Source organism: Arachis ipaensis, chromosome B3 (assembly GCF_059453495.1).
Source record: "Arachis ipaensis isolate K30076 ecotype BB chromosome B3, ASM5945349v1, whole genome shotgun sequence".
NCBI classification, from domain to species: Eukaryota; Viridiplantae; Streptophyta; class Magnoliopsida; order Fabales; family Fabaceae; genus Arachis; species Arachis ipaensis.
In genome coordinates, this window is record NC_142438.1 from 55,965,157 (window position 1) to 55,975,217 (window position 10,061).

General features: G+C 39.0%; 1 non-coding gene across 1 annotated transcript; it reads right to left on the bottom strand.

Annotated features, from left to right (window-relative positions):
- Positions 1–5,668: 5,668 nt before the first annotated feature.
- On the bottom strand, positions 5,669–5,776 carry LOC148570712 (small nucleolar RNA R71). The gene has a single exon (XR_015908589.1). It is a non-coding gene; the product is annotated as a small nucleolar RNA R71 (small nucleolar RNA).
- Between the last annotated feature and the right edge of the window lie 4,285 nt (positions 5,777–10,061).

Here is a 10,061-nt window from a genome sequence, read left to right on the forward strand (position 1 = left end):
GACGCGTGCGCATCATCCACGCGTGCGCGTCAATTGCAAAACTTTACCTCCAAATTTCAATCTGCCCGAAAACGCTGGCTTAGTGAACGTAGCGCTCTCTTTTGAAAACGAGCGCCAAACACTTTCACGCGTACGCGTCATGCACGCGTACACGTGGGTCTTCCAAAGTTGCCCCTGACGCGTAAGCATCCCATACGCGTGCGCGTCGCTACTGAGCGTGGCGTTCTTTCTTTGAACGCAACGTTACTCTGCAGTGATTCTCCTTCTAAAACCAAGCAAACAAACAATCAAAGTCTCACCAAAATCATAAGAATTTGCATCATTCATAATAATCACTTAAGTCTTGCATAAATCTCATGATTTTGTATAAAATAAATGATGTTTGATTGAATCAAAATAATCATGAAATTCCACTCCAACCAATTACTTATTGTGCAAGAAAGTGCATAAAACCTAATGAAAAAATGAAAAATACTTGTGAAACTAGCATAAGATAACTTGTCATCACAACACCAAACTTAAATCTTGCTTGTCCCTAAGCAAGCATTAAAACATGAGAAGAAATGAAAGAAAACAGAGAAGCATATATGTCCTTATTTAGCAGGTAATTGAATTTGATTCATGGGATTTTATGTAGATATAATTGAAGCTCTACTTTTATTAGAGTTCAGGGTTGAAATGTCCCTTTAAATGATAACCACAGTTGCTGCTATGAACCTTGTTATTCATCCATCCTTGGTGTTTTGATTTTCTTTTGTTTTTCTGCTGAGAAGCTTGCACAGCTAAATGTTGTGTGTTGCAGCAGCTTTTTAGTCAACACATCTCCACCACAGACACTTGGCTCACAATTCATCCTAAGACATTGATGCCCAGCACCTCTTTAGGTTACTAAATGCTTTGTAATTAGGTTGCTCTTGATAATGGACTTTCGGTTGATAATCCCGGATTAATCAATCCAAGTTACCAAGTTTTAAAATACTCCTTAGAACCTAATAATCCAAGCAGATCCTAATACAAAAGCATCACAGGCATGTGTCCTAAGGTCCAAGCTATTGGTGTCTAGCCTTATTATTTGTTTCTTTCATTTTTTGTTGCCAATTCTTGGCTTTTCTTTCTTTCCTTCTTACTTCTTCTTTTTCCAAGGATAATTATTAATTGAAGGTTCATAACAGCACTTAGGTTCATACTATAAAGGAACATCCTACCCTTTATCCTTTATTAATGTGCTTACTTTAGCAGTCAAACATATGTACCACCACTGAACTTTATTATTCCTACCACATTGGATAATCACTTTCTGTTTCAACATTTTCTCTTATTTATGCAGAGGGAAACAAGACATATATTCAAGTAGGATGAGTGATGCAGAAGCTAGATCACTTATTTGATCATTAAAAGAAAAGGCAGAAGATAAAATGTAGAACTTATTCAAAACATAGACGTGCAAAACATAAAATCTTAATCATAAAAATTGCATAACTGATGAGCGGATAATTTATACGCTTTTTGACATTGTTTTTAGTATGTTTTTAGTAGGATCTAGTTATTTTTAGGGATGTTTTTAATAGATTTTGTGTTAAATTCACATTTCTGGACTTTACTATGAGTTTGTGTGTTTTTCTGTGATTTCAGGTATTTTCTGGCTGAAATTGAGGGACTTGAGCAGAAATCAGATTCAGAGGTTGAAAAAGGACTGCTGATGCTGTTGGATTCTGACCTCCCTGCACTCAAAGTAAATTTTCTGGAGCTACAGAACTCGAAATGGCGCGCTTCCAATTGTGTTGGAAAGTAGACATCCAGGGCTTTCCAGCAATATATAATAGTCCATACTTTGGCCAAGAATTGACGACGTAAACTGGCGTTCAACACCAGCCTTCTGCCCAAATCTGGCGTCCAGCGCCAGAAAAGGATCCAAAACCAGAGTTGAACGCCCAAACTGGCACAGAAACTGGCGTTCAACTCCACAAATGGCCTCTGCACGTGCAACATTCAGGCTCAGCCCAAACACACACCAAGTGGGCCCCGGAAGTGGATTTATGCATCAATTACTTACTCATGTAAACCCTAGTAGCTAGTTTATTATAAATAGGACCTTTTACTAGTCTTTTTGACCATCTTTGAACGCATTGTTCTTAGACCATAGGGGCTGGCCACACGGCCATGCCTGAACCTTCACTTATGTATTTTCATACGGTAGAGTTTCTACACTCCATAGATTAAGGTGTGGAGCTCTGCTGTTCCTCAAAGATTAATGAAAGTACTACTATTTTCTATTCAATTCATCTTATTTCGCTTCTAAGATATCCATTCGCACCCAAGAACGTGATGAAGGTGATGATTATGTGTGACGCTCATCATCCTTCCCCCTTATGAACGCGTGCCTGACAAACACTTCTGTTCTACATGAATTAAGCTAGAATGAGTATCTCTTAGATCTCCTAACCAGAATCTTCGTGGCGTAAGCTAGAATGATGGCGGCATTCAAGAGAATCCGGAAGGTCTAAACCTTGTCTGTGGTATTCTGAGTAGGATTCAATGATTGAATGACTGTGACGAGCTTCAAACTCGCGAGTGCTGGGCGTTAGTGACAGACGCAAAAGGAGGGTGAATCCTATTCCAGCATGATCGGGAACCGACAGATGAATAGCCGTGCCGTGACAGGGTGCGTGAGCATATTATTCACTGAGAGGAGGGGATGTAGCCACTGACAACGGTGATGCCCTTGCATAAAGCCAGCCATGGAAAGAAGACTGATTGAATGAAGATAGCAGGAAAGCAGAGGTTCAGAGGAACGAAAAGCATCTCCATTCGCTTATCTGAAATTCCTACCAATGATTTACATAAGTATCTCTATCCCTATTTTATTATATAATATTCGAAAACACCATTATCACTTTATATCTGCCTAACTGAGATTTGCAAGGCGACCATAGCTTGCTTCATACCAACAATCTCCGTGAGATTCGACCCTTACTCACGTAAGGTATTACTTGGACGACCCAGTGCACTTGCTGGTTAGTTGTATCGAAGTTGTGACAATTATGTATTGAGATCAGAGCACCAAGTTGCTCACGTTGCCGGGGATTGTTTGAGCCTGGACATCACAATTTCGTGCACCAAGTTTTTGGCGTCGTTGCCGGGGATTGTTTATTCCTGTTTGGCGCCAAGAATCGTCTGAGTTTTCGGCAAGAGTTGTCAAAGATCCCAATCCCGGCAACAACACCAAGTTTTTGGCGCCGTTGCCGGGGATTGTTTGAGTTTGGACAACTGACGGTTCATCTTGTTGCTCAGATTGGGTAACTTTCTTTTCGTTTTCTTTTCAAAAATCTTTCAAAAATATTTTCAAAAAAATTTCTCTTTTGTTTTCGAAAAAAATAAAAATGTTTTCAAAAATTTATTCAAAATTTTTAAGAATGAATTCTAGTGTTTTATGAAGCATGTGAAGCCTGGCTGGCTGTAAAGCCATGTCTAAATTCATTTGGACTGAGGCTTGCAATTTGTTATCAAGAGCAACTTAGTTGTTGCTCATCCACCTGCTGCTGATCCATGATCACCTGCTGAAGCTTGGCTGGCCATTGGCCATGTCTAGTGTTTTGGACTGGAGCTTTCTTTGAAAGCTTGGCTGGCTAGTGAGCCATGTCTAATTCCTGGACTGAAGCTTTAGACTAACATGGCAAGATTCCTGGAATTCATATTAAAAATTTTTGGAATCCTTATTTTTCCTTTTAATATGCGAAAAATATAAAAGAAAAATCCAAAAAAATTAGAAAATCATAAAAATCAAAAATATTTTGTGTTTCTTGTTTGAGTCTTGAGTCATATCATAAGTTTGGTGTCACTTGCATATGCATCTTGCATTTTTTTCGAAAATATCATGCATTCATAGTGTTCTTCATGATCTTCAAGTTGTTCTTGGTAAGTCTTCTTGTTTGATCTTGATGATTTTTTGTTTTATGTCTTTTCATGTTTATCATAGGCATTCTTGGATTCTTAGTGCGTAAGCATTAAAGAATTCTAAGTTTGGTGTCTTGCATGTTTTCTTTGCATTAAAAATTTTTCAAAAATATGTTCTTGATGTTCATCATGACATTCAAAGTGTTCTTGGTGTTCATCTTGACATTCATAGCATTCTTGCACGCATTCATTGTTTTGATCTAAAAATTTCATGCATTGCATATTTTTCATGTTTTTTCATAAAAATTTCAAAAATCAAAAAAATATCTTTCCCTTTTTCTCTCATCAAATTCGAAAATTGAGTTGACTTTTTCAAAAACTTTTAAAAAATCAAGTTGTTTCTTATGAGTCAAATCAAATTTTCAATTTGAAAATCTTATCTTTTTCAAAATCTTTTTCAAAAATCAAATCTTTTTCAAAATTCTTAGTTATTTTCGAAAATTCCAAAAATCTTTTTCAAAAATCTTTTTCTTATTTTTATACCAAATTTTCGAAAATAACATAATCAATTAATGTTTTGATTCAAAAATTTGAAGTTTGTTACTTGCTTGTTAAGAAAGATTCAAACTTTAAGTTCTAGAATCATATCTTGTGATTTCTTATGAATCAAGTCATTAATTGAGATTTTAAAAATCAAATCTTTTTCAAAATTAGTTTCTAAAATATCTTCTTATCTTATCTTTTTCAAAAATATCTTTTCAAAATATCTTTTCTAACTTCCTAACTTCTTATCTTTTCAAATTTGTTTCAACTAACTAACTAACTTTTTGTTTGTTTTTTTTAAAACTACCTAACTAACTCTCTCTCTAATTTTCGAAAATATCTTCCCTCTTTTTCAAAAATTTCTTTTTAATTAACTAATTATTTTTATTTTTTTATTTTTGATTTCAAAAATTTTTGAAAATTACTAACATTTTTCAAAAACCATTTTCGAAAATCACTAACTCTTTTTCAAAATAATTTTCAAAAATTATCCCTCCCCTATCTTATTCTATTTATTCATTCATATCCTAACATCTCATCTCACATTCTCTTCCATCCGTACAGTTGTGTTTCTTCCTTTACATCACATTCTTTGTCTCCCCCTCTTTTCTTCCACTCACAAAGGGATCCCTATACTGTGGTATAAAGGATCTCTATTATTATTATTATTATTTTTCTGTGCCTTCTTCTTTGTCATATGAGCAGGAGCAAGGACAAGAACATTCTTGTGGAAGCAGATCCAGAACCTGAAAGGACTCTGAAGAGAAAATTAAGAGAAGCTAAAATACAACAATCCAGAGATAACCTTTCAGAAATTTTCGAACAGGCAGAGGAGATGGCAGCCGAAAATAATGATAATGTAAGGAAGATGCTTGGTGACTTTACTGCACCTAATTCCAATTTACATGGAAGAAGCATCTCCATTCCTGCCATTGGAGCAAACAACTTTGAGCTGAAACCTCAATTAGTTTCTCTAATGCAGCAGAACTGCAAGTTTCATGGACTTCCATCTGAAGATCCTTTTCAGTTCTTGACTGAATTCTTGCAGATATGTGATACTGTTAAGACTAATGGAGTAGATCCTGAAGTCTACAGGCTCATGCTTTTCCCTTTTGCTGTAAGAGACAGAGCTAGATTATGGTTGGATTCTCAACCCAAAGACAGCCTGAACTCTTGGGATAAGCTGGTCACGGCTTTCTTAGCCAAGTACTTTCCTCCTCAAAAGCTGAGCAAGCTTAGAGCTGATGTTCAAACCTTCAGACAGAAAGAAGGTGAATCCCTCTATGAAGCTTGAGAAAGATACAAACAGTTGACCAAAAAGTGTCCTTCTGACATGCTTTCAGAATGGACCATCCTGGATATATTCTATGATGATTTATCTGAGCTATCAAAGATGTCACTGGACACTTCTGCAGGTGGATCCATTCACCTAAAGAAAACGCCTGCAGAAGCTCAAGAACTCATTGACATGGTTGCTAATAACCAGTTCATGTACACTTCTGAAAGGAATCCTGTGAGTAATGGGACGCCTATGAAGAAGGGAGTTCTTGAAGTTGATACTCTGAATGCCATATTGGCTCAGAACAAAATATTGACTCAGCAAATCAATATGATTTCTCAGAGTCTGCATGGAATGCAAGCTGCATCCAACAGTACTCAAGAGGCATCTTCTGAAGAAGAAGCCTATGATCCTGAGAACCCTGCAATAGCAGGGGTGAACTACTTAGGTGAACCTTATGGAAACACCTATAACTCAACATGGAGAAATCATCCAAATTTCTCATGGAAGGATCAAAAGCCCCAACAAGGCTTTAATAATGGTGGAAGAAACAGGTTTAGCAATAGCAAACCTTTTCCATCATCAACTCAGCAACAGACAGAGAACTCTGAACAAAATGCTTCTAATTTAGCAAATCTAGTCTCTGATCTATCTAAGGCCACTGTAAGTTTCATGAATGAAACAAGGTCTTCCATTAGAAATCTGGAAGCACAAGTGGGCCAGCTGAGTAAAAGGATCACTGAAATCCCTCCTAGTACTCTCCCAAGCAATACAGAAGAGAATCCAAAAGGAGAGTGCAAGGCCATTGACATAAGCGCCATGGCCGAACCTGTGAGGAGAGGAGAGGACGTGAATCCCAAGGAGGAAGACCTCCTGGGACGTCCAGTGGTCAATAAGGAGCTTTCCTCTGAGGAACCAAAGGACTCTGAGGCTCATCTAGCGACCATAGAGATTCCATTGAACCTCCTTATGCCCTTCATGAGCTCTGATAAGTATTCCTCTTCTGAAGAGAATGAGGATGTTACTGAAAAGCAAACTGCCAAGTTTCTTGGTGCAATCATGAAGCTAAATGCCAAATTATTTGGCATTGATACTTGGGAAGTTGAACCTCCCTTGTTCATCAATGAACTAAGTGATCTGGATCAACTGACATTGCCTCAGAAGAGACAGGATCCTGGAAAGTTCATAATACACTGTACCATAGGCACCATGATCTTTAAGGCTCTGTGTGACCTTGGTTCAGGAATAAACCTCATGCCCCTCTCTGTAATAGAGAAACTGGGAATCTATGGGGTGCAAGCTGCTAAAATCTCACTAGAGATGGCAGACAGCTCAAGAAGACAGGCTTATGGACAAGTAGAAGATGTATTAGTAAAGGTTGAGGGCCTTTACATACCTGCTGATTTCATAGTCCTGGATACTGGAAAGGAAGAGGATGAATCCATCATCCTAGGAAGACCTTTCCTGGCCACAGCAAGAGCTGTGATTGATGTTGACAGAGGTGAAATAGTCCTTCAATGGAATGAGAACTCCCTTGTATTCAAAACTCAAGGATCTCCCTCTGCAACCATGGAGAGGAAGCTTGAAAAGCTTCTCTCAAAGCAGAGTCAACCAGAGCCCCCACAGTCAAACTCTAAGTTTGGTGTTGGGAGGCCACAACCAAACTCTAAGTTTGGTGTTGAACTTCCATATCCAAACTCTAAGTTTGGTGTTGGAGAGTCTCAACAAAGCTCTGCACATCTGTGAGGCTCCATGAGAGCCCACTGTCAAGCTATTGACATTAAAGAAGCGCTTGTTGGGAGGCAACCCAATGTTTATCTAATTCTCATTTTTATTGTTTTTCATGTTTTCTTAGGTTCATGATCATGTGGAGTCACAAAATAAATAGAAAAATTGAAAACGAAATAAAAAACAGCAGAAGAAAAATCACACCCTGGAGGAGCATCTGTCTGGCGTTCAGCGCCAGAACAGAGCATGGTTCTGGCGCTGAACGCCCAAAATGGGTAGCTTCTGGGCGCTGAACGCCAGAACAGGCATGGTTCTGGCGTTCAACGCCAGAAATGACACACAAATGGGCGTTGAACGCCCAAAATGGCCACCAACCTGGCGCTGAACGCCCAGAGTTGGGTACAAAGGCACTTTTACATGCCTAATGGGTGCAGGGATGTAAATCCTTGAACACCTCAGGATCTGTGGACCCCACAGGATCCACTCAGGATCTGTGGACCCCACAGGATCCCCACCTACCTCCACTCACTTCTTCTCACCACTCTCTTTCACACACCCCACAGGATCCCCACCTACCTCCACTCACTTCTTCTCACCACTCTCTTTCACACAACCCCATAAACACTCTTCCCTAAAAACCCCTCACCAATCACCTCAATCTCTCTTCCCCACTAAACCTTCACCACTCACATCCACCCACTCTTCCCAATAAACCTACCTCATAAACTCCACCTACCTTCAAAATTCAAAACCAATTTCCCACCCAAACCCACCCATATGGCCGAAACTTAACCCCCCCACCCTTCCCTATATAAAGACCTCCATTCTTCATCAAATTCACACAACACACCCCTCTACACTCCTCTTGGCCGAAACCACATCTCCCTCTCCCTCTCCATATTTCTTCTTCTTCTTCTTCTATTCTTTTGTTTATTGCTCGAGGGCGAGCAATATTCTAAGTTTGGTGTGGTAAAAGCATAGCTTTTTTGTTTTTCCATTACCATTGATGGCATCTAAGACCGGAGAATCCTCTAGAAGAGGGAAAGGGAAGACAACAGCTTCCACATCCGAGTCATGGGAGATGGAAATATTCATCTCCAAAGCCCATCAAGACCACTTCTATGATGTTGTGGCCAAGAAGAAGGTGATCCCTGAGGTCCCTTTTAAACTCAAAAGAAATGAGTATCCGGAGATCCGACATGAAATTCAAAGAAGAGGTTGGGAAGTTCTAACAAATTCCATCCAACAAGTCGGCATCCTAATAGTTCAAGAGTTCTATGCCAATGCATGGATCACCAAGAACCATGATCAAAGTAAGAACCCGGATCCAAAGAACTATGTTACAATGGTTCGGGGGAAATACTTAGATTTTAGTTCGGAGAATGTGAGGTTGGCGTTCAACTTGCCATACATGGAAGAGAACGCACGCCCCTACACAAGGAGAGTCAACTTTGATCAAAGGTTGGACCAAGTCCTTATGGACATATGTGTAGAAGGAGCTCAATGGAAGATTGACTCCAAAGGCAAGCCGGTTCAACTAAGAAGATTGGACCTCAAGCCTATAGCTAGAGGATGGTTGGAGTTTATTCAATGCTCAATCATTCCCACTAGCAACCGGTCTGAAGTTACTATAGACCGGGCCATCATGATCCATAGCATCATGATTGGAGAAGAGGTGGAAGTTCATGAGATTATACCTCAAGAACTCTACAAGATGGCTGACAAGTCCTCCACCATGGCAAGGTTAGCCTTTCCTCACCTCATTTGCCACCTATGCAATTCAGCTGGGATTGACATAGAGGGAGATATCTTCATTAAAGAGGAAAAGCCCATCACTAAGAAAAAGATGGAGCAAGCAAGAGAGCCCAGTCATGGAGCTCAAGAGGCGCAAGAAGCTCATCACCATGAGATTCCGGAAATGCCTCAAATGCACTTTCCTCCACAAAACTATTGGGAGCACATCAACACCTCCCTAGAAGAATTGAGTTCCAATATGGGACAACTAAGGGTGGAACATCAAGAGCACTCCATCATGCTTCATGAAATAAGAGAAGATCAAAAAGCAATGAGGGAGGAGCAACAAAGACAAGGAAGAGACATAGAAGAGCTCAAGGACATCATTGGTTCCTCAAGAAGGAAACGCCACCATCACTAAGGTGGATTCATTCCTTGTTCTTCTTTCTTCTGTTTTTCGTTTTCTATGTTATGTGCTTATCTATGTTTGTGTCTTCATTACATGATCATTAGTAGTTAGTAACTTTGTCTTAAAGATATGAATGTCCTATGAATCCATCACCTCTCTTAAAAGAAAAATGTTTTAATTCAAAAGAACAAGAAGTACATGAGTTTCGAATTTATCCTTGAACTTAGCTTAATTATATTGATGTGGTGACAATGCTTCTTGTTTTCTGAATGTATGCTTGAACAGTGCATATGTCTTTTGAAGTTGTTGTTTAAGAATGTTAAATATGTTGGCTCTTGAAAGAATGATGACTAGGAGACATGTTATTTGATAATCTGAAAAATCATAAAAAAATGATTCTTGAAGCAAGAAAAAGCAGCAAAGAACAAAGCTTGCAGAAAAAAAAAATAGGCGAAAAAAAATAGAAAGAAAAAG